This window comes from Pleurodeles waltl, chromosome 6 (genome assembly GCF_031143425.1).
Source record: "Pleurodeles waltl isolate 20211129_DDA chromosome 6, aPleWal1.hap1.20221129, whole genome shotgun sequence".
Taxonomy (NCBI): domain Eukaryota; kingdom Metazoa; phylum Chordata; class Amphibia; order Caudata; family Salamandridae; genus Pleurodeles; species Pleurodeles waltl.
In genome coordinates this window covers 1,082,758,778-1,082,783,059 of record NC_090445.1, presented here as the reverse complement: position 1 = coordinate 1,082,783,059, position 24,282 = coordinate 1,082,758,778, and the positions used below count along the sequence as shown (strand labels likewise).

Genomic DNA, 24,282 nt, shown 5'->3' with positions numbered 1-24,282 from the left:
TTCCAACTGAGGCAGTGCGCCATTGGCTACATGGATTTGGAGAACAGGATTGGGGAGATGGGACAACCCTGTTTAACCACGACCAACAGGAAAGGGGGGCAATATTAGGCAGCCCACTTGGACCCTTGAAGGGAGGTTTATGTTTAGTAGTTTGTTGTAAGCTAGGAGGCATGGACCTAGAACGAAGGATGATAGGGTCGCAAACAGGTGCTCCATAAGACTCAATCAATACAGACTATTAGGCTGATCTAGTATATAGTGAGGATGCCTGGTCTATTACACTGAATAGGCGACAGATATTATAGGGGTGGCCAGTTAGCTGTGTAGGTCAGAGTGATACATACTGAAGAATGGCAGATTGCAATTGTAATATCCAGCCTGTAGGCAGGGTGATTTCTGTTCTTGTAGGGGACCACCACACCAGCAGTTATCAAGGTTTGTCCACTTATGAGTGGATTCGAGCTGTGTATTTGCTAGAGTTAGGCTGGCAATCTGAGAGATACTGCAGTATGGTGCCTCAGGAAGCCCTCGTTAATAGTGGGGAGCAGACTGATTAAAAAGCCGCCTACAGTGTTGAAGAAAGAAGTAGATGGGCTGGCCCGTGGTTTTTGGTTTTTACAGGTAGTCTGCTAATGGCAGGGTCACAACCTGGTCATGAGTTTCATTGGCATGCTTCACTTGGCGTTAGCCTGGCATGACTCAGCATGTACCTAACAAGTGCACTTTGTCCATAAGGTCTTGGGTGGTCTGTTTTTGGGTCTTCAGCTGTGGTACCATCTCTGTGATATTACTTTCTGTGTTGGTGAACCGGGAAGCCAGTTTTCGCAGGTCCTTCTGAAGGAGACCAAATTCCACACATCTCCTTTATGTGCGCTTCTACTGATGAGCAAGAGGATTTATTGGTAAGTAGGATGGTGGCCTGTTTTTCACCCAAGTCCTGTGGAGAGCTGGAGGTCTTTGCCCTGTGTCAAGGCTCCTCCCCATGATGGAGTGTGGGATAGGGTGGACGGGGGTGAGGTTTTGGTGATTTCGGTTTACCCATGGCATGTTCCAAGTCTACCGCACCAATAGTTGCTGGATCACTGTATGCAGGATGACTAAAATCATGTTCCGTGGGGTAAAAGTCTGCTAGTGTCAGCTGTGGTCTTTGTAGTAGCCAGCTCCCTACACCCTCCCCCTCCCCCTCTGCCGGGCATGCCCCAGTATGGTATGCAAGGTTGGTTCTGGCCAGTCGACAGTGTGATGCAGCACTGTGTCTATGTCGTGTGTGTGTGTGTGTGTGTGTAATGGCAGGATTAATGTTGATTGCGGCATTCAGGTCCTGGAGCAAAGTTACTCCACGGCTGCCATCTTTGGCTCCATGGCAACCCCATAAGCCCCCTCTCATACACACACTGTATATAATGGGTTGAGGCTGTAGACTTGTCACCTGGTTTGTTTGTGCACTAGCATACACCGCACACAACCTGTTAAATGTAGTCCTTAGGGAGTGGGGCTTAGGTGGCGAGTCGACAAGGAAATACTGGAAACAGTACTTACATACCCCAGGATGATGCAGAATACCAAGTTCAGTAGATCCTGCATAATATATTTCATGTAGCTTACCTCACTCCTGCAACTCTGTCCTAAATGTTTGGGTCCTCCTCTGTTTGCCCGAGATGCCAACATGCAGGTGCTGACACGATGCACGTATTCTGGAGTTGCTCAGTCTGTAACCTTATGGGTGTCAGTGTCCAACTTGCTGAGAGGTGACTGGATGTGTTCACAATGGAAGTTGCACTGTTGGGATTGTTCAGGTGCTCAAAAACAGATAAAGCTGCGAACCGGTTTATAAACCAAACATTGCTGATAGCATGCAGACTAATTGCCATGCACTGGAAAGCCCAGGTATTGTTAGATAAAGCCCACTGGTGTGCGGCAATACTGAAGTGGGGACAGGGAGAGGAGCTCAGGAGGCAAGAAATATGAGGACTACGCAAATACCCCAGAAATGTGGAATGGGAAGCACTATTACTTGACTTGCACACATTCAAGAGTTGGTGGCCCGTACTTAAACCTACCCTGGCGGGGACATAACCCCCCCCCATCCCCTTTTATCCACATTCCCACACCTCCATCATAACCCCTTCCAGCCTGTCCATGGGTGAGTGACAACACCCTTCTGTTACACCTTTTGATGTCCCCGAATAGCTTCCTAGTGGCCATTATAGCTTCATGGATGTCACTGTTGATTTTCAATGTTTGCAGTACCTGCTTGAGATAGCAAGATTGAATAGCACTTATGGTAATGGCAGAATGTGAGTTAACATCGACACATGACTTGTTTTTACCAATGTTGCTGTTTAAGGACTGAACCAAGGGCTCCTGCTGATACTGATGTGAAACTATTTTATTAATGACGATGTAGCTGGATTGCGGATTTTACTAATGATAATGTAACTTTCATAGATGTAATTTATTCAAGATTGTGATATTGAAAATGCAATTTAAAACTGGTTAAAAAAAAGTTATTGGAGATGCAGTTGGGTAGTTAGCTTTCACTAAAAAATACTAATGGTAGGTCAGCACTAATGAGGGACACATTAGCAAAGCACATTTACTTTTGATAATTATTGAAATTATGAACTATGATTCAATCTCAAGACCGGAGCCATGGATTATGCATTTCCTTTGTCCATTTTATTAATCAGCAGCCTTTACAATTAGAAAAAAAACCTTTATTTCACAGAAATCTTAGGGAAGGGGTATTCCACATAACCTATCAAACTCTAAATTCATAACATAGTCCATGTTTATGTCCCCTCTTTCTTCGTGAGATAAAAATGGTCAGTTCCTTCTTGTTCATTCCCGTTTGGAGCCGTCATTCCCTAGAAGAGAAAATACACCTTGTAACTATTCCATGCAGAACCAATATGACGTTCAAGTGGAGGGCACGCAAATAGCAATGTCACCTTAAATCTCAAATACAGTATTCAAAAGCATGATAATGGCAAAATAGTCATACTACTACCATAGGAAAGTCCCAAATGTATCATGCATCAACTTTGTCACTGGGTCAACAGAAACCTCTTGCTAAAGCGGGTGTTGTCTTCATGTCCTTAACCCCTTCACTGCCATGGACATAATGCTATTAAAGAACGGGTTACTTACCTTCGGTAGAGACTTTTCTGGTGGATACATTAGCTTCCTGTGTATTCCTCACCTAATGAATACTCCCATTGCGCCAGGATTCGACGGAAATCTTCTTCCTAGGTTCTGCACGTCGACGAGGACGTCACAGTTGCCCATGCGATGCCGTCTGACGTCATACAGGCAATAAGAGGTCCTCGCCGACATCAGTACCAACATTTTTTACGTGCCTGAGAATATTAGGCCATTGAGATGAAAGAACAATAGTAATATTTAATGATATTCCAAGCACATCATTCTGAGAATTCAACCTACCATTTGTTTTTTTTAAACAAGTAAATAAATGAACTATATATATATATATATATACATATATATATATATAGATATAAACATATATACATAATATATACAAATCCTCAAAACCAAGAGGAGCACACTCAAGAATTACTTGTTTAGACCAAACAGGCAACGGGGAGGCGGGTGGGACCGTGAGGAATCCACAGGTAGCTAATGTATCCACCAGAAAAGTCGCTACCGAAGGTAAGTAACTCGTTCTTCTGATGGATACAACTACCTGTGGATTCCTCACCTAATGAATAGAGACCCAAAGCAGTACCGCACTCTGTGGTGGGTGCCTGAATGGTCAAACCAAGAAATCCTGCAGCACTGACCGTGCAAAATGGCCATCCCTTCTGACCTCAGAGTCCAAGCAGTAATGCTTCGCAAAAGTATGAAGGGATGACCAAGTTGCGGCCTTGCAGATGTCGACCACAGGAACACCCCTAGCCAAGGCCGAAGAGGCCGACTTAGCTCTGGTGGAATGAGCTCTTATACCATCAGGAGGATCCTTCTTTGCTAAAGAGCAACACATTTTAATGCAAAGAGCAACCCACCTGGCGAGTGTTCTCTTGTGGACTGCCTTTCCTCTCCTCTATCCCACGTATCCGATGAAAAGCTGATCCTCCAGCCTGAAATCCTTTGTCCTGTCTATATAAAAGCTTAGCGCCCTCTTTGGGTCCAAGCGGTGTAGTCTCTCTTCTTCCTTTGACGGATGAGGCGGAGGATAAAACGTGGATAGAGTAATTGTCTGGGCCAAATGAAAGGGTGAAACAACCTTCGGAAGGAAAGCAGCCTTCGTCCTCAACACCACCTTATCCCCATAAAAAGATGTATAAGGGGGTTTTACCGATAGAGCCTGCAACGCACTCACTCTCCTTGCAGAGGTAATTGCAACCAGGAAAACCGTTTTAAGAACCAATAATTTTATGGGGCAAGAATGCATAGGCTCAAAAGGGGACCCCCATAAGGAAAGTTAGAACCAAGGTCAAATCCCATTGAGGCATAACGAAAGGAGTTGGAGGGATTTTATTCATAAGGCCCTTCAAGAATCTAAGTACTATTGGGGATTTAAATAAAGAAGGCTGGTCTGGAAGACAAAGAAAGGCTGACAAGGGAGACAAGTAACCCTTGCACAACCCCTCTGTGCTAAAGACAAAGCAAAAGATAAAACATCTGACAAATGAGCACGTAAGGGATCAATCTGCCTCTCTCCACACCAAACCACAAATTTAGACCACCTATTAGCGTAGATAGATTTAGTGGAGTGTCGCCTGGCCGATGAGATAACATCCACTACATCAGGCAGGAGAGAGAAAGAACTCAGGTTGCCCCGTTCAATCTCCAGGCATGAAGGTGCAGGTTCTGGACGTGGGGGTGTAAAACCTGCCCCTGCGACTGCGAGAGGAGGTCTGCCCTGAGAGGGAGACGGAGCGGAGGGCACAGTGAGAGTTGGAGAAGGTCCGAGTACCACACCCTCCTTGGCCAATCCGGAGCAATTAAGATGACTTGAGCCCGGTCTTGGCGAATTTTACTCAACACACAAGGAATCAAGGGTATGGGGGGGGAAACGCGTAAAGCAACTGGTCGCACCAGGTCATCTGAAACGCATCCCCCAAAGCTCCTTGTACCGGATACTGGAGGCTGCAGAATAACGGGCAGTGTGAGTTCTCCCGGGTGGCAAACAGATCTATCCGAGGAAACCCCAACATCTGGAAGATTAACCGGACTTGATCTGGATGGAGACGCCACTCGTGATCGGCCGAGAAATGGCGACTGAGATTGTCCGCACGTACGTTCAAGACTCCGGCCAGATTATTTGCTACCAAGCAAATCTGATGGTCCTTTGCCCAGGACCATAGCCGTAGAGCTTCTCTGCAGAGAAGGTACGACCCTACCCCTCCCTGTTTGTTTATATACCACATCGCAGTAGTGTTGTCCGTCAGGACCTGAACCGACTGACCACGAAGGGATGGGAGGAAGGCCTTGAGAGCCAGACGTACAGCCCGTAACTCCAACAGATTTATATGAAACACCTGTTCTACTGGAGACCAAAGTCCCTTGATCTCCACGTCCCACAGATGAGCTCCCCACCCTAGAGTGGAAGCATCCGTTATTACTGTGGCCACAGGCGTAGCTTGCGACAACGGCCTTCCTCTGGAAAGATTGCCGTCCGCAATCCACCATTTCAAATCCATGGCAGCATCTCTGGAGATTCTCACCGAGCCTTCGAGATCCCCTTTGTGTTGAGACCACTGCCTTCGGAGGCACCACTGAAGAGCCCTCATGTGCCAGCGAGCATGCATGACCAACAGTATGCAAGAAGCAAACAGACCGAGCAGACGTAGGACCTTGAGGACTGGAATGACTGCTCCACTTTTAAACATTGGAATCAACGCCTGAATGTCCTGAATCCGCTGAGGCGGAGGAAAGGCTCGGTTCAATGTTGTATCCAGTACTGCCCCTATGAACAGGAGGCGCTGAGAGGGCTCTAGGTGAGATTTGGGCATGTTCACCCAAAAGCCCAGGTCGAACAACAACTGGGTTGTCGACTGCAGGTGATGCAACACGAGCTCCGGAGACCTGGCTTTGATCAACCAGTCGTCTAGATAAGGAAATACTGCTATCCCATTCCTTCTGAGCTCTGCGGCAACCACCGACATCACCTTCGTGAAGACTCGAGGTGCTGAAGTAAGACCAAACGGGAGGACCGCAAACTGATAGTGCTGCGACCCCACCACAAAACGGAGATACTTCCTGTGCAACCTGAGTATCGGGATATGCAAGTAAGCATCCTGCAAGTCGACAGACACCATCCAATCTCCATTGTTCAACGCCAAAAGCACCTGAGCTAGGGTCAGCATCTTGAACTTTTCCTGTTTGAGGAACCAATTCAAGATCCTTAGGTCCAGGATTGGTCTCAACCGACCATCCTCCTTGGGAATCAGGAAGTACCTTGAATAACAACCTTGACCCCTTTCCTGCTCTGGGACCAACTCCACCGATTCCTTTGAAAGGAGGACTTGAACCTCCTGTTCCAACAACAGGAGGTGTTCTTATGAACAATAAGATGGGCGGGCGGGATGGGGGGCGGAAACTCCCAAAAGGGAAGGGTGTAGCATTTTCTCACAATGCTGGTAACCCAGGAGTCTGAAGTTATGACCTCCCACTTGTGGAGAAAATTCAGTAACCTCCCCCCTACAAGAGTGGAGTGAGTGGGAATTGGTGAAAGCCTAAGGCTGCTTCACCTGCTGCACCCCTCCAGAGGAAGAGGAAAAGGCAGAGTGCTGCTGAGAGGCTCCCCTGGTACGGACCCTACCCCTCCCTCTAAAAGATCTATAGGAGAGAGCAGAGGTAGGCTGCTGGAACTTCCCTCGAAAGGAGGAGCCACGACCAAATCCTCGAAACCTCCTAAAAAATCTGGAGGAGGCAGAAGAAGTGTCTTGCAAGCCCAGCGACTTGGCCGTGGCCTTGCTCTCCTTGAACCTCTCTAAGGCCGAATCTGCCTTGGCACCAAAGAGCTTGTCCCCATCAAAAGGAAGGTCCAGTAGGGTCGACTGCACATCAGAGGAAAATCATGAGTTACGAAGCCAAGCCTGCCTCCTCGTAACTACAGCAGTGCCCATTGCCCTAGCAATGGAGTCAGTTGTATCCAACCCAGATTGGATAACCAGAGTTGCAGCTGCCTGAGCGTCCAATACTAGATTTAACAGCCCCTGAGGGACCTCCGTATGCGTTGATGCAATCTCGTCCATCAGGGCATAAATGTACCTTCCTAAAATACATGTAGCAGTGGTGGACTTCAATGCCATGCTACACGAAGAGAACACCTTTTTGGATGCCATGTCCATCTTCTTGGAGTCTCTATCTGAGGGCACAGATGGAAAAGAGCCAGGAGCAGACCCTGCCGAGCAGGAAGCCTGGACCACCAAGCTTTCAGGTGTTGGATGTCTGGTAAGAAAACCAGGGTCAGCCGGTGCAGCCCAATACCTCCTAGCCACAGATCTATTGACAGCTGATAAAGACCCCGGCTTCTTCCAGACTTCCAAAACAGGGTCCAGCAAAGCCTCATTGAATGGCAAAAGTGGTTCTGCCGATGTAGAGGCCGGGTGCAACACCTCTGTCAACAAATTCTGCTTGGCTTCAGTTACCGGCAAAGGAAGATCCAAGAAGCTAGCTGCCTTCCTGATAACAGAATGGAAAGTGGCCGCCTCTTCTGTATACTCCCCAGGAGATGACAAGTCCCACTCGGGGGAAGTATCTAGGCCACTAGCAGTGTCCAGCCCATGGAGACCCTCATGAGAGTCCTCAATCTCTCCTTCCTCCATGTTTTGTCTCTGGTACTCCTGCTCTTCAAGGAGGCGGAGAGCAAGCCTCCTCGAGTGCAGCCTCTCCTCTATCCTCGGCGTCAACATGGCTTCAGCGGATGATGAAGAACGACGCCGATCGAGGAGTCGCATGGAGAGAAGACTGCTTCGGAGTTGCAGGAGGTCTAGACGGCGCCACTGGTTGAAACATCGAAGCTGCCGGAGCCGAAGTCTCAGGAGCCACCGGAGCCGATACCGGCGCCGAGCCCACGTTCCCCAGGGGGAGAAAGGGCATAAAGGGTGCCGGTATAAGCGGAGCCAGAGCACCCATGTTGAAGGCCAAAGGGCCCGAAGGACCAGCCGGTCCACCACCTGGAGCCATCTGCTGGAAGATGGAAAACATCGCATTTAAAAATGCGGTACAATCAGCTCCAGGGGCCGGGAAAGCTGGGTACTGGGGTGCCTGGTTCGAAGGCGACACTGACCTCGACGTCGACGTCTGCAACGACGGAGAAAATATTTGAGGCTGCGGAACCTCAAACACTGAAAGTGGTTGGCCCGATGACCCGGGCGAAGTCGGTGAGGCTGGAGAAGGCAACGGCGTCGACGGATGGGGAGTGATCGTGGGACTGACCTCCCAAGTCTTCCGACGTCGAGTTGATAGTGACCTCGACCTCTCTTTACTCGACCGGCGCCGCGATTCTCGATGACGCCGGGAGTCCCGATGACGCCTAAGAGACTTCGGTGACGAGGATTTTCGATGAGGTCTCTTTTCCTTCCTTTTCGACTTCGCCAGAAAAAGCTTAGCCTCGCGCTCTTTCAGGGCCTTAGGATTCATATGTTGACAAGAATCGCACTTGTCAACATCATGATCGGAACTAAGACACCACAAACAGTCTTAGTTAGTTACCGACATTTTGCCCCCACACTCATGGCAGGGCTTGAATCCTGACTTTCTTTGCGACATTGTAATCTCAAAGAAAAAAATAGATCCAAAAAACACACTGTAACTGTTGAACAGCAACAGTAGCTCCCTCGAAGATAACCGTTTCGAATGGCACGGAAAAAAGTGAACTGACGTCGGCGAGGACCTCTTATTGCCTGTATGACGTCAGACGGCGTCGCGTGGGCAACTGCGACGTCCTCGTCGACGTGCAGAAGCTAGGAAGAAGATTTCCGTCGAACGCTGGCGCAATGGGAGTATTAATTAGGTGAGGAATCCACAGGTAGTTGTATCCATCAGAAATAGGCTGATCTGCCCCCAGGGAGGGCAGAAGCCATTAGGCACCAGGGATGCTTTTATTTATATTGAGAACAGGAGTGACCCCTTAGGCAAGGCTTGTTCCCCCCCTCAAGCAATTTTTTTAAAAGATCATTTCTGCCCCCCCAGGGGGCAGATTAGCCTTTATTAATTAGGCCGATCTGCCCCTTTTGGCAGGGGGTGGGGTGCAGAAGCCACTAGAAACCATGTTTTTTTTGTTGTTTTTTTTTTTAAACCTTTATACTGATAAGGGGTGCGACCCCTTATGCAAGCTCCCAAATGGCCTAAAGTACAAATTACTTACCTTCGGTAATGAAATATCTGGTAGAGACATATTCTAGTTGCAGATTCCTTACCTTAGAATTTCCCCCCAGGCGTTAGACTGTATCTGGAGATTTTTCTTCGAGCAATACCCTTGGGCATCTGTAGGTGGCGTTCGACTCCGCAGGCATCGACTGATGCCTTGTTGACGTCTGGAGTAGTACATTGACGCCGCCCTCGAGCAGTGATGTCAGTTTCTTTTAACGACTTTCCACGCCAGAGCGCAGAGCCGCTAAGAACACTGAGATTGGTGCGACAGAGCCAAGGACCTGAAAGGGTGGAACACCTGTCCCCAGAAATAATTTCGCAAAGCGGGGAGGATGGGTGGGCGGTAAGGAAGCTGCAACTATAATGTGTCTCCCACCAGATATTTCAAATACCGAAGGTAACTAACCTGTACATCTGATAGAGACTTCTAGTTGCAGGTTCCTTACCTTAGAATTGATACCCAAGCAATGCCATCCTATGTGGTGGGCTGCGAACAAAGATCATACTAGAAAGTCTTGCAGGACTGAACGACCAAAGTAGCCGCCTCGACGGACCTGACTATCCAGGCAGTAATGCTTATCAAACGTGTGCAGGGATGCCCATGTAGCTGCCCGACAGATATCCAGGACAGGAACTCCGCGTGCTAACGCAGTGGAAGCCGCAATTTCTCTGTTGGAATGAGCACGCAAGCCTTCAGGAGGTTGCTTTTTAGCCAAAGTGTAGCACATTTTGATGCAAAGAAGCACCCATTGAGAGATGATATGCTTTTGCACTGCCTTCCCTTTCTTAGCACCCACATAGCCAAAGAGTTGATTGTCCACCTGGAAATCTTTAGTACAATGGAGGTAGAACACCAACACTCTTTTTGGGTCCAGACAGTGGAGTCTCTCCCCTTCTCATGGGAAGGGTGTGGGAGTGTGTAGAAGGTAGGCAAAGTGATGGACTGGCCTACATAAAATGGTGTAAATACCTTAGGAAGGAATGAAGCTCTAATGCGTAACACCACTTTGTCAGGGTGTACAGACAAGTTTGGAGGCATTGAAGAAAGCACCTGGAGCTCACTCACCCTGCAAGCAGAGGTGATAGCGACAAAGAAAGACAGTTTGAATGCGAGGATCCGCAAGGGACAATTATGCATTGGCTCAAAGGGGGTACACATTAAATAAGTAAGTACAAGATTAAGATCCCACTGAGGCATAATGAATGGAGTGGGAGATAATAAGTGGGTGAGCCCTTTTAAGAACCTACTGACAATAGGAGATTTAAAGAGTGAGGGCTGATCAGGTAACCTTTAAGGGTGCCCAAAGCAGAGCCCTGCTGGGCTAAATAATGAACAGAAGAACCTCTGACAGAGGGGCACAAATGTGATCAACAGATTTGTTGGTACACCATGCCACAAGATTTATTCCAACGACAGGCATATACAGTTTTAGTCGATGGATGCCAAGAAACATTGCAGACTTTGGGTGGAAGGGCAAATGCATTCAACTGTTGCAGCTCAATCTCCACGCATGAAGGTGGAGGTTGGACAGGTGCCGATGGAGAACCGTCCCCTGCTGCTGTGACAGAAGATTCGCCCAAAGAGGCAGTCTGAGTGGAGGATGGATGGACATGCTCAATAGCTCTGGATACCACACTCTTCAAGCCCAGTCCGGAGCCACCAAGATAACTTGGGCCCGGTCGTACTTGATTTTCTTGAGAACTCTGGGTAGAAGAGGGCTAGACGGGAAGGTGTACAGGAGGCTGGAGCTCCACTCGAGATGAAAAGCGTCTCCGAGCGAGTGCCGTCTTCGAAAATTCCAACGTGCAAAACAGCTGACATTGCGTGTTCTCTGCGGAGGCAAACAGATCTAACCAAGGCTCTCCCCACTTGAGACCTTGCGTCACCTCCAGATAGAGACGCCATTCGTGATCGACTGTGCGTCAGCGGCTGAGTTTGTCTGCTCTGGCGTTGAGAGCCTGCCAGATGTTCAACCATCAGCGTAATGCCCTGATATTCCAGCCATGTCCAGAGGCGTAGTGCTTCCTGACAAAGGGTCCAGGACCCTACCCCGCTTTGTCTGTTGGAGTACCACATGGCGGTAGTGTTGTCTGTGAACACCTGCACCACTTTCCCTTTGAGAGAGGGAAGGAATGTTTTTGACCTAAGCCTGATTGTCCGGAGCCCGGAGCTCCAGCATTTTTATGTGGAGCCCGACTCCGCCGGAAACCAGAGGCCTCTGATCTCTGCTTCTCCCATGTGTCCACACCAACCCACAAGTGACACATCTGTCACTATAGAGAGATCTGGTTGGGGAATGGAGAGGGATCTGCTGTTGACAATTTGGATTCTAAAGCCACCACTGCAGGTCTTTCGCAGTCCCCTCCGAGATCTGGACCATGTCTGAGCGATTTCCCTGATGCTGCGCCCACTGGAACTTTAGGTCCCACTGCAGAGTGCGCATATGCCATCTGGCATGTGTACTAGCAGGAGACAGGAGGCCATGAGGCCCAGCAGGCTCACACTCACCGAAACCCAAGAACGAGGCTGAAAGAAAGATCTGAATCATAGCCTGAAGGTCTTGGACTCGCTTGTCTGGAGAATAAGCGAGAAATTGCACTGTATCCACAACAGCTCCAATGAAAGTGAGCGTCTGAGAGGAAGTCAGGTGTGACTTCGGCACGTTTATAGTGAACCCCAGCTTGTGCAGGAGGTTCGCCATAGTCTGAAGGTGAGAGACGACTGTCTGGTGAGAAGGCGCCTTCAACAGCCAGTCATTGAGGTAGGGGAAAACTGAGACCCCTAACCTGCACAGATGAGCTGCAACCACCGCCATCATTTTTGTGAACACCAGAGGGGCGCTGGTAAGGCCGAAAAGGAGCATGGTAAACTGAAAGTGCTCGTGACCTACCATGAATCGTAGGTAACGTCTGTGGGCAGGCAGGATGGGGATGTGAAAATAAGCGTCCTGCAAGTCCAACGCTACCATCCAGTCTCATGGGTCTAAGGCAGAAAGAACATGAGCCAGGGTGACCATTTTTAATTTCTCCTTCTTGAGGAAGTAGTTAAGGACCCGAAAGTCTAGGATTGGATGTAAGCCCTTGTCCTTCGTTGGTATAAGAAAGTAGCAGGAATAACAACCACAACCCACTTCTGGCACAGGGACTCTTTCTATAGCTCCCTTGGCCAAGAGAGCCATGACTTCCTGGTGGAGAAGCACAAAATGATCCTCCGGAAGATGATGGAAGGATGGTGGCATGTGTGGTGCTGCAGATTCCAAAGGAGGGTGGGGAGGAGTAGCCCTTCCGAATGATCTGCAAAACCCACCCATCAGTGGTGATAAGTTCCCAGTGGGGCAGGTGATGGCGGATCCTGCCCCTAACTGGGTAGGAGTGACGGGACGGACTAGGAGGGTTTGGAGACTGCAGGGGGAAAGGGGGGGGGCAGAGGTGGAATGGACAGACCTATGGTTCCCTGTCTCACATCCATGTGGAATTCCGTGACCTCGGCCATGCATAGGCTGCCCAGCGTGCGTGGCACGATGGCTGGGTTGAGGACATGACAGGGTGCCCCTTCCGTGTTCCACAAAATGGATGAAAAGCTGAATGCGGTGGACGAGTGGCGGAGGAAAGACCAAGGGTCCGAGCCGTAGACTGGGAATCATTGAATCTCTCCAAGGCAGAGTCTGCTTTGTCTCCAAAGAGACGGGTGCCATCAAAGGGCATGTCCATGAGTGACTGTTTGACATCCCCCAAGAAGCCACAAGTGCGTAACCAGGCATGGCACAGTAAGACCACTGTTGTTGCAACCGATCTGCCCAGAAAGTCTCTCGTATCCCGCCCACAAAGGATAGTGAACTTTTCTGCATCTCTCCCATCTTTCACTGCTTGGGAGACGATAGCACGGGCCTCCTCCGGTATCTGCGGCAGGACTTGCGCAACTGTAACCCACAGGGAGTGGGTATAACGTCACAAAAAACATGCAGTGTTCACAGACCGCAGTGCGAGGCTGCAGGAAGAAAACTTCTTTGCAAATTGTTCCAGCCTTTTGGATTCACTATCCTGGGGGTACGGAAGGGAATGCGCCTGGATAACACGACTCTCAGGAGTGGGGTGTTGGGACAGGAATTTTGGGTCGGTCGGTGCAGGCCAATGGCGGCTAGCAATAGTCCTGTTCACAGGAGCCCCTGTGTTGGGTTTGGACCATGTACCCAAAAGGACATCTGTGAGGGCCTCATTGAATGAGAGAAGGGGTTCTGAAGTAGAAGCCCCAGGCTGAAGCACCTCAGTCAGGAGATTAGACCTGACTTCCACAGTAGGTAGCTCAAGGCTGAGGACCTCAGCTGCCCTACTGACCACCATACTGTAAGTTGCTTCCTCCGCCGTAGCCACAGTAGGAGGAGACAGCATGCCAGCGTCAGGAGAAGTATCCAGACCACTGGCTTCGCCCAAATCCTGTTCCCAGTCCACAGCATGGTCATCCTGGTATTCATAATGGTCCAGGGATCCATCCAATTCCTCCCCATAGGAAAAAGGTTCCGAATCAGACCTTGGGTGAATAGGCCCCACTGAAGCCGATGGTGCAGTCGACCGATGCCTCTCCGAGTCGTCTGGGATAAATTCTTGTTCTCCTCCAGGGGAACCCACAATGTATGGGTACCTCTCGAATCCCTATAAAGTTGGCAAAAATATAAATAAAAATAAATACGTATTTTTTTTTTAAAAAAATCTTAGCCAAAGCGTAGCACTTTTTGATGCTAAGAAGCACCCATCGTGAGATGTTACACTTCTGCACCGCCTTCCCTTTCTTCGTACCCCCCCCCCCAAAAAAAGAGTTCATCATCCAACCCAAAATCTTTGGTAAGATTGAGGTAGTATTTGCCTAGGCTCTTTTTGCATCCAGACGGTGGAGTCTCTCCTCTTCGTGAGAAGAATGTGGGAGTGAATAAAAAGGGTAAGTGATGGATTGGGCTTCATGAATGGGCGTGACCACTTTGTGAAGGAATGAGGCCCTCGTATGGAGCCCCACCTTGTCAGGAAAAACAGACAACAACGGGGGTTTAGAAGAAAGAGCCTGAAGCTCACTCACCCAGCGAGCACAGATCACGGCAACCAGAAGAGCAAGTTACTTACCTTTGGTAATGCTTTTTCTGGTGGATACATTAGCTGACTGTGGATTCCACACCTAATGAATTCTCCCCATGCGCAGCATTAGACGGAAACTTCTCTCTCTAGCTCTGCACGTCAGGCGAGGACATCACAATTGCCCGACTCCACGCGGCTCCGCTTGACGTTATCGTGGCAATAAGAGGTCCTCGCCGTCGTGCTGACGTCAGTTCATGCAATGTTTTAGGTGCCTTTGAAACATATAAAGAACATCGACAATCTACACCCTTTAAGATTAACAAGAATAAACTTTATAGAGAATCTTCATCTAAAAACTTTTGCACAGTTCTTTAAATAAGGGCACATACCAACATGAATGGTTTGCAAACTTGAAAATAACTTGAATGTGAACTATAAACATATATACATATGTAGAAACATTGAAACTGAAGTGCACACCCAAGCCGATCCTGGTATGACCAGACAGACAACGGGGAGGCGGGAGGGACCGTGAGGAATCCACAGGTAGCTAATATATCCACCAGAAAAAGCGTTACCGAAGGTAAGTAACTTGCTCTTCTGATGGATACAACTACCTTTGGATTCCTCACCTAATGAATAGAGTCCCAAAGCAGTACCACCTCGGAGGGTGTCCGTCTGGTCAAACTAGGAAATCCTGCAGCACCGACTGCGCAAAATTGCCATCCATTTGCACCTCTGCATCCAAACAATAATGCTTCACAAAGGTGTAGAGGGAAGACCAAGTCACAGTCTTGCAGATGTCCACCATCGGAACACCTCTGGCCAAAGCCGATGAGGTTGACTTGGCCCTGGTGGAATGAGCCCTGATCCCCTCAGGAGGATCGTTCTTTGCCAATGAGTAACATATTTTAATACAAAGAACGGCCCACCTGGAGATCGCTCTCTTGTGGACGGCCTTCCCCTTCCTCACGTATCCAATAAAGAGTTGTTCATCCAACCGAACTCTCGCGTCCTGTCGACATAAAAACTGAGAGCCCTCTTAGGGTCCAGACGACGGAGTCTTTCCTCCTCCTTAGATGGATGCGGAGGAGGGTAGAACGTCAAGAGAGTTATTGATTGTCCCAAGTGAAATGGAGACACCACCTTGGGGAGGAAAGCCACCCTGGTCCTCAAAACCACCTAATCCTTATAAAAAGTGGTGAAAGGCGGGTGAGCAGAAAGAGCCTGCAGTTTGCTAACACGTCTAGCCGAAGTGATGGCCACCGTTTTGAAAAACAAATATCCTAATGGGCAGCAAGTAAGTCAACACCAAATTCAAGTCCCACTGCGGCATAATAAAAGGCCTGGGAGGAAATTTATTAGTAAGCCCCCTCAAAAATCGAACAACCAAAGGAGATCTGAATAGGGAGGGCTGATCTGGAAGATATAAAAAAAGTCGAAAGGGCCGAAAGATAGCCCTTAACCGTGGGCAAAGCACAACCACGCTGAGCCAATGACAACGCGAACAACAAAACATCAGAAAGATGGGCACTTAAGGGATACATTTTCTTCTCCCCACACCAACGAACAAAATTAGCCCACCTACTTGCATAGACCAACTTGGTGGAGTGTCGTCTGGCTGATAAAAGAACGTCCACCACCTTCGGTGGGAGAGAAAAGGAACTCCGGTTGCCCCGTTCGAGCGCCAGGCATGAAGCTGCAGGCTTTGGAGGTGGTGTGTCGAACCTGCCCCTGCGAAAGGAGGTCTATCCTGAGAGGGAGACGGAGCGGCGGGTACAGTGAGTCGGAGAAGGTCTGCATACCACACCCTTCATGGCCAATCCAGAGCTTTCAGAATGACTTGGGCCCGGTCTTGCCGAATCTTCCTCAAAACCCGAGGAATCAAGGGTATGGGAGGAAATGCGTAAAGCAACTGGTCGCACCAGGACATCTGAAACGCGCCCCCCCCAACGCTCCTTGCGTCGGATACTGGAGGCTGCATAACGACCGACAGTGCGCATTCTCGAGTGGCAAAGAGGTCTATTCAGGGAAAAAACCCCATCCGAAAGATGTAAAGAACTAGATCCGGATGCAGACACCACTCGTGGTTGTCCGAGAAGAAGCGACTGAGCTTGTCCGCATGTACGTTTTAGACCCCGGCCAAATGGTTTGCCACTACACAAAGCTGATGGTCCCGCACCCGGGACCAGAGTCGCAGAGCCTCTCTGCAAAGAAGGTACGACCCTACACCCCCGTTTGTTGATATACCAAATCGCAGTTGTGTTGTCCATCAGAATCTGAATTGACTGACCGCAAAGGGAAGGGAGGAAGGACTTGAGGGCCAAACAAATCGCCCGCAGTTCCAGCAGATTAATATGAAACCTCGGCTCTACTGGAGACCAACGACCCTTGATCTCCAGATCCTCCAGATGAGCTCCCCACCCTACGGTGGAGGCATCCGTTATCACCGTGGCCACCAGAGTTGGCTGCGAGAACGGCTTCTCTTGAGAAAGGTTGCCTTCCACAGCCCACCATCGGAGATCCGCTGCAGTGTCTCTGGAGACCCTTATCGATTCCCCGAGATCTCCTCTGTGCTGAAGCCACTGCTTGCGGAGGCACCACTGAAGAGCCCTCATATGCCAGTGTGCATGCGTGACCAACAGAATGCAAGAAGCGAACAGACCGAGTAAACAAAGGACCTTGAGGACCGGAACTACTGCTCCTTCTTGAAACATTGGAACCAGCGCCTGAATGTCCCGTATCCGCTGTGGCGGAGGAAAGGCTCGATTCAATGTTGTGTCCAGTACTGCCCCTATGAACAGGAGACGTTGAGAGGGCTCTAGGTGAGACTTGGGCACATTTATTGAAACACCCAGACTGAACAACAACTGGGTTGTCAGCTGCAGATGACGCAGCACAAGCCCTGGAGACTCAGCTTTGATCAACCAATCGTCCAGGTAAGGGAATACTGCTACTCCCTTTCTCCTGAGGTGTGCTGCAACAACTGCAATCACCTTCGTGAAGACCCGTGGTGCGGAAGTAAGACCAAAAGGAAGGACCGCAAACTGGTAGTGCTGCGATCCTACCACAAACCGGAGATACTTCCTGTGCGACTTGAGAATGTGAAAATAAGCATCCTGCAAGCCGACCAACACCATCCAATCCTCCTTGTCCAACACCAAAAGCACCTGTGATAGAGTCAGCATTTTTAATTTCTCCTGTTTGAGGAACCAATTCAAAATCCTCAGGTCCAAAATAGGCCTCAGATGACCATCCTTCTTGGGGATCAGGAAGTACCTGGAATAACACCCCTGACCCCTTTCTTACTCTGGAACCAACTCCACTGCACCTTTCAATAATAGGGAGAGAACCTCCTGTTGTAACAGCAAGAGATGATCTTCAGAACAAAAAGGAAAGACGGGGAGGGAAGTGAGGCGGAATCTCCCGAAAGGGAAGGGCGTAACCTCTTCTCACCAAACTGATGAAGTCTGTTGTTATGGACTCCCATATGGGAAGAAAGAGTGAAAGCCTCCCCCCTACCGGAGAGGTAGAAGAAACAATGGTGAGAGGACTAGGGCTTCTTTCCTTGAGGTAACCCTCCAGCGGAAGAGGAAGGGTGCTGCTGCTGGGTGGCACCTCTTGTGCCGACTCTACCCCGCCCCCTGTATGAGCGATAAGGGAGGCTGGAGGACTGCTGCGATCTCCCACGAAAGGAAGAACCTCTTCCAAAAACATGCAGCCGTCTAAGAGATCGAAATGGGGTAGCAGCAGCCTGCAGACCCAAAGATCTAGCTGTGGCCCTACATTCTTTAAAGCGCTCTAGCGAAGAGTCCGCTTTTGAACCAAACAGTTTTGCCCCATCAAAGGGCAGATCCAGCAACATAGACTGGACGTCTGTCGAAAATCCGGAAGTGCGTAACCACACATGCTGTCTGGAGGCAACGGAAGTCCCCATGGCTCTTGCAATAGAGTCCGTGGTATCCAGCCCTGTCTGAATAACCTGTGTAGCCGCCACCCGAGCGTCCGAAAGAAGACTACACAAGTCCTGGCACATGTCCGGAAGTACAGTCTTCGTCGCATCCATTATGGCATGGATATACCTGCCCAGAATACATGTTGCATTGGCAATTTTAGAGCCATGCTGCAAAAAGAAAAAACACCTTCCTGGCCGATTGGTCCATCCATTTGGATTCCCGGTCCGAGGGTACTCCCGGAAACGAACCAGGGGCCGCACTCGAAGAGCAGGATGCTTGCACCACCAAGCTCTCTGGTGAAGGGTGTTTGGATAAAAACTCCGGTTCCCCAGGTGCAGATCTATAATGCCTGGCCACCGACCTACTATCAGCCAAAGAAAAAAACAGGCTTCTTCGAAACCTCTTCGATCGGATCCATCAGGGCTTCATTAAATGGTAAAAGAGGATCCACCACGGCTGTAGCAGAATGCAAATCCTCAGTCGAAAGGTTGGTCTTGACCTGCGCCGTCGGTAAAGGTAGATCCAGAAATGCTGCGGCCTTCCTAATAAGATTGGTAAGAGGCTGCCTCCTCTGTATATTCATCAGGGGAGGCCAGATCATATTTGAGAGGTATCAAGACCACTTGCTGTGGCCAACCCAGGGAAATCACCCTGGGGGTCAGTGATCTCCCCTTCTTCGAGGAATTGCTGCTGAGATTCCCTCTCCTCTAAAAGTCTAAGTCATGGAGCAGAGCAACGTCGGTGAATGGCGCTGGGAAGGCGTCATGACAGGTTCTCCGGATCCACCGACGCCGCAGATGGATCCATCAGCGCCATGGAGAAGGCACCCGCATCCGATGCCGACATCCGACCCCATCACCTCCAACACCAGCATCAAAGGTCTCTCCCTCGACGTCGAGGGCTACACTGTCGGCAGAGGGGCCTGACTTGAATCTCCAGCCAAACAAAATGGTATAAACGGCGTCGGTTTATATGGAGCTGGAACGAGATTGAAAGCCAGGGGACCAGTGGGGCCAGCCGGCGCACCACCTCCCGGAGCCATATTTTGAAAAATCTGGACATGGCATTAAGGAATGCCTCAAGATCCGTACCCGGAGCCGGGCTGGACTCTTCAGGTTCAGGATGCACCGGCGAAGCCAGATGACTGAGGATCCACAACTTCAAAGACTGACGGGGCCGGGGACGTTTGCGGCATCGCAGGTTGAGGGGGACACAGTCGGACTCACTTCCCAAGACCTTTGGTGCCAGGACGATGGAGACCTCGACCGACTTCTGGACTGATGTCGGGAGTCACAATGACGTCACTTCTTATGGGATGACTTAACAGAAGAGGACCGATGGTGCCGCTTCCTCTCCTTCTTGGACCTTGCCAAGAAAAGCTGCCTCGCGTTCCTTCAATGCCTTCGTATTCATCTTTTGGCAGGATCCGCATTCTTGGAAGTCGTGATCGGAACTGAGGCACCAAAGACAATCGTTGTGCGGATCAATCACAGACATGCAACCTGCAAGGCTTGAACCCCGACTTTTTCGGAGCCGACATCCTGGAAATACACAAAGTATACCTTCCGAAGAGCTAATGATACAGGTAACAGAAAAGTAACCGTTATCGGAGGCACGGAAAAAAGTGAACTGACGTCAGCACGGCGGCGAGGACCTCTTATTGCCACGATGACATCACGTGGAGCCGGGCAATTGTGATGTCCTCGCCGACGTGCAGAGCTAGAGAGAAGTTTCCGTTGAATGCTGCGCATGGGGAGAATTCATTAGGTGAGGAATCCACAGGTAGTTGTATCCATCAGAAATGCAGTTTTAAGAAAAAGGAGCCGCACAGAACAGCTGTGTAATGGCTCAAAGGAAGCACATATCAGCTAAGTAAGAACAACATTAAGGTCTTACTGAGGCGTGCTAAAGTGGGGGGGGTTTACAAATGGGTAAGACCATTAAGTAATCTACCCAAAAGAGGAGACTTAAAGAGAATGTTTGTCCGCCAACATTAGGGAGGCTGAGAGCCGCCAAGTAACCTTTAAACAGTGCCAATGCAGAGCCCTACTGGGTGAAAGATATGATGAACCAAAGATCTGCAGAGAAAGAAGCGGGGGTGGGGGGAGGGGGTCGGTGGAGGAAATCAAGAGACTTGTTTCTACACCATGACACAAATTGATGCCGACAAGCGTATACCATTTTGGTGGAGGGACTCCTTGTTGACAAGATAAACTCACAGACTTCGTGTGGAAGGTCAAAAGCCGTCAACTGCCGCCGCTCTATCGCCACATGGAAGGCGAAGATTGGACAGCTTCAGATGGAGAACCATCCCCTGCTGCTGCACCAGAAGTGCCTCCCTAATTTGCAGTCTGACTGGAAGATCGGTGGCCATGCTCAATAGCTCTGGATACCGTACTCTCCGTGCCCAGTCTGGAGCCACAAAGATTACTTGGGCCAGAAGTGGTATTGGCAGGAAGGCGTAAAGGAAGCCAGAGATCCACTCAAGACTAAAAGCGTTGCAGAGCGAGTGCAGTCATGAAAACTTCAACATGCAAAACAGCTGACATTGAGTGCTCTCTACAGAGCCGAACAGATAACCAAGGCTCTCCCCATTTGTGAAAGAGACCTTGCACCTTTTCTAGATGTAGACGCCATTCTAGATCGACTGACTCAATGACTGCATTTGTCTGCTCTGACGCTTGGGGATCACACCAGATGTTGAACCACCAGTGATATGCCCTGATGTGCCAGCCATGTCCAGAATCACAGAGCCTCTTTATAAAGGGTCCAGGACCCTACTCCACCCTGTTTGGTGCAGTACCACATGCCAGTAGTGCTGTCTGTGAACACTTGCACTACTTACCCTTTGAGAGAGGGAAGGATTTCAATGCAAGCGTGATTCCCTGGAGCTCCAGAAGGTTGATGTTGGGCCCAGAATCCGCATGAGACCAGAGGCCTATGATCTACGCCTCTCCTATGTGGCCGCCCAATCCCAGTAGTGAGGCATCTGTCACTACTGAGATATCTGGTTGGGGAAGCAAGAGATCCAGATTCCAAAGCCACCACAGCAGATCTTTCACAGTCCCCTCCGAGATCTAGACCATGTCGGAGAGATTACACTGATGCTGTGCCCACTGGAACTTAAGTCCCATTGAAGAGCCCGCATATGCCATCTGGCATGTGTCACTAGCAGGATGCAGGACGCCATGAGGCCCTGCACCCTCTGAGTTGTTTTCACCGAAAGCCAGGATAGAGGCTGAAACATCAGAATCATAGCATGAATATTCTTGATTCGCTTTTTGGGAGGATAGGTCCGAAACTGCACTGTGTCCAGAACAGCCCCGATTAAACGGAGCATCTGATAGGAAGTCAGGTGAGACTTTGGCATGTTTATAGTGAACCTCGAGTACCCGGAAGGACATCAATGAGGGCTTCATTGAAGGGGAGGCTCGGCGGTAGAAGCCCCAGCTTGAAGCACCTCCGTCAGGAGATTCGTCCTGACCGCTACAGTGGACAGCTCCATGTCAATGACCTCAGCCACCCTACTGACCACAACAGAATAAGAGGTTCCCTCCGCCGTAGCCACGGTAGGAGGAGAATGCATGCCAGCATCTGGAGAAGTATCTAGACCATTAGCTTCACCCTATTCCTGTCCCCAGTCCAAATCAGGGTTATCTAGCTGGTATTCTAAAGGGTCCAGCGTCCCCTCCTATCCTTCCTTGTATTTGTACCCATAGTAATAAGGGTCCAAACCCAATCTGGGGTGAGAACCACATCGAAGTCAGAAGCAGCGTCGGCAGGCACCGTTCTTTCTCCGGGTCATCGTGGGTAAGAATTGGGTCAACGTCGATCGTGTGCACCACCAATGTCAGAAGCACTGATGACCTAGCTGGTGTCGGGGAAGGTCGCGATGGCACAACCAGGGTCAGCAAGGATCCGGAGGGACCACTGGGGGCAGAGGCCAAAGACGCTGGCGTGGAACCAAAAGGGCCCTCATATGAACCCCTAGGCCTCGAAGGTGCCACAGAAGGGTCAGAATGATCAAATATGAGGCGCATGGCCTCAAAACTCCTTCAGTTTGGCAAGGGTCGCCCTGGCTCACGGAAAATTGGGGAGGTGCGGAGCACAGCAAGGACACTCCTCCCACGTCGCATCGGCTGAGCGATGCGGTGAAGTTGGAAAACGCCTGGCCTTCTTTGACGACTTCTTTCTCTGACCTGAATGACATGAATATTATGATGAGTGGTGGTGACTTCAAACAGTCTCAAGACACTCATGAGTGACACCATGAACGATGCAGAGTCGAGCGTCGGGCCTTCATGAGCTTTAGGGACCGCTCCCTCAAAGCCTTCGGGTGCATGGCCTGGCACTCAAAGCACAACTTCGGGTTGCACTACAAACACAAACGGACCGGATGCCGATCTGTCCCCAACATCATATGGTGACAGGCCTCGCAAGGCTTGAACCCGTTCTTCGGGGACATCATGATGCGCCAAGGGTCAACACAAAAAACAGACAAAAGGGTCCAATACACTTAAAAAATTAACAGGGTCTCTCTTCTCCACATCAGCGTGTGGCACAGAAAAGAACGGACGTCACTACGCCGATTTCCTCAAGTAGTGGAACTAAAATGTTGTGGATGATTGCATGGCAAAGTAGTGGCTTATGGAAGGTAGGTATCCATACACAGACTTTTGAAAGGTTTCTCTAATGGAAGGTGAACCTCAGTCAATTTCGAAGTACTTAACTTTTGTATGATACAACAAGATACAAGTAGGAAAATACAGGTCTGGTTGAGATGGGAACTGGGGGCAGCAAACAACACTCTACAGCCTTTTCCCCTGCTTAGGTCAGACTTTAGAATGCCAACATGGTTGAGCCTTTTTTGGGCATTTCAGGTATGAAATCACAGTGTCCTTTTCACCCTTGCTACGTTCTCCAGAACATATGAAGTGGAGGCTGCCGCTTCTGTAACAGTAAGACTTTCAATGACAGGCAGAAGAAAGTGAAGGAAAAACACAAGACTTCATGTGGTTGTCTGATGAGGAACAAAATACGCAATGTACTTTACCCTCTGGATTTGGAGGATAAACAATTTCTAGTACCAAGAAGTTTTATGACTCACATTGTATGGATGAAAAAACTGGTTCTTATCCAGTCAGCCCAATGAAATCAGGTGATCAGAAGATGAGCTGGAATCCAAAGGCAACTAACAGTGAGCTGTAGCCTCGGAGTTCTGAGCAGTATCCACCAACTGATAGGGAGTAAGAACCGCAAGTCCTTAGGATTCACAAAACCTATCGGTCCTTGAGGTGGGCAGAAGACTTTAGTAGGAGTGTGAACCTCTGGGGCCATGTGTAGGAAGTTGGCTCTGTGTATACTATTTCAAAGTATGAAATAGTCTACACAAATTCCAAGGTTTCCCCTTACAGGTAAGATGGTGGCAAAATCTGATAATACTAATGCACTATTTGTGGTAGTGTGGTGGAGCAGTAGGCTTATCAGAGAGTAGTGTTAAGCATTTGTTGTACACACACAGGCAATAAATGAGGAACAAAGACTTACTCCAGTACAATAGGTTTTTATATTGAAAAATATTTTCTTATTTTATTTTAAGAACCACAGGTTCAAGATTTACAGTTAACACTTTAAATGTAAGGTACTTCACTTAGATACTTTAGGAACTTTGAATAAAAGCACTATCATATACAGTGTTTGTAAAAATGGCAATAAGCTATTTTCAAAATGGACAGTGCAAAAATCAACAGTTCCTGGGGGAGGTAAGTAAAGGTTAGATTAGGAGGTAAGTAAAACACTTTCAAGTCTCAGTTCTGGGGCATAGGCAGCCCACCGTTGGGGGTTCAAGGCAACCCCAAAGTTACCACACCAGCAGCTCAGGGCCAGTCAGGTGCAGAGGTCAAAGTGGTGCCCAAAA

At 49.3% G+C, this 24,282-nt stretch overlaps 1 long non-coding RNA gene across 2 annotated transcripts in view; it reads right to left on the bottom strand.

Moving 5' to 3' along the window:
* Positions 1-2,638: 2,638 nt before the first annotated feature.
* LOC138300575 (uncharacterized) overlaps positions 2,639-24,282 on the bottom strand; it is a 51,101-nt gene continuing 29,457 nt past the window's right edge. For both annotated transcript variants that reach the window (XR_011204961.1, XR_011204960.1), the window contains one exon: positions 2,639-2,867. This is a non-coding gene — a long non-coding RNA (uncharacterized lncRNA). The remainder of the gene's footprint in view (positions 2,868-24,282) is intronic.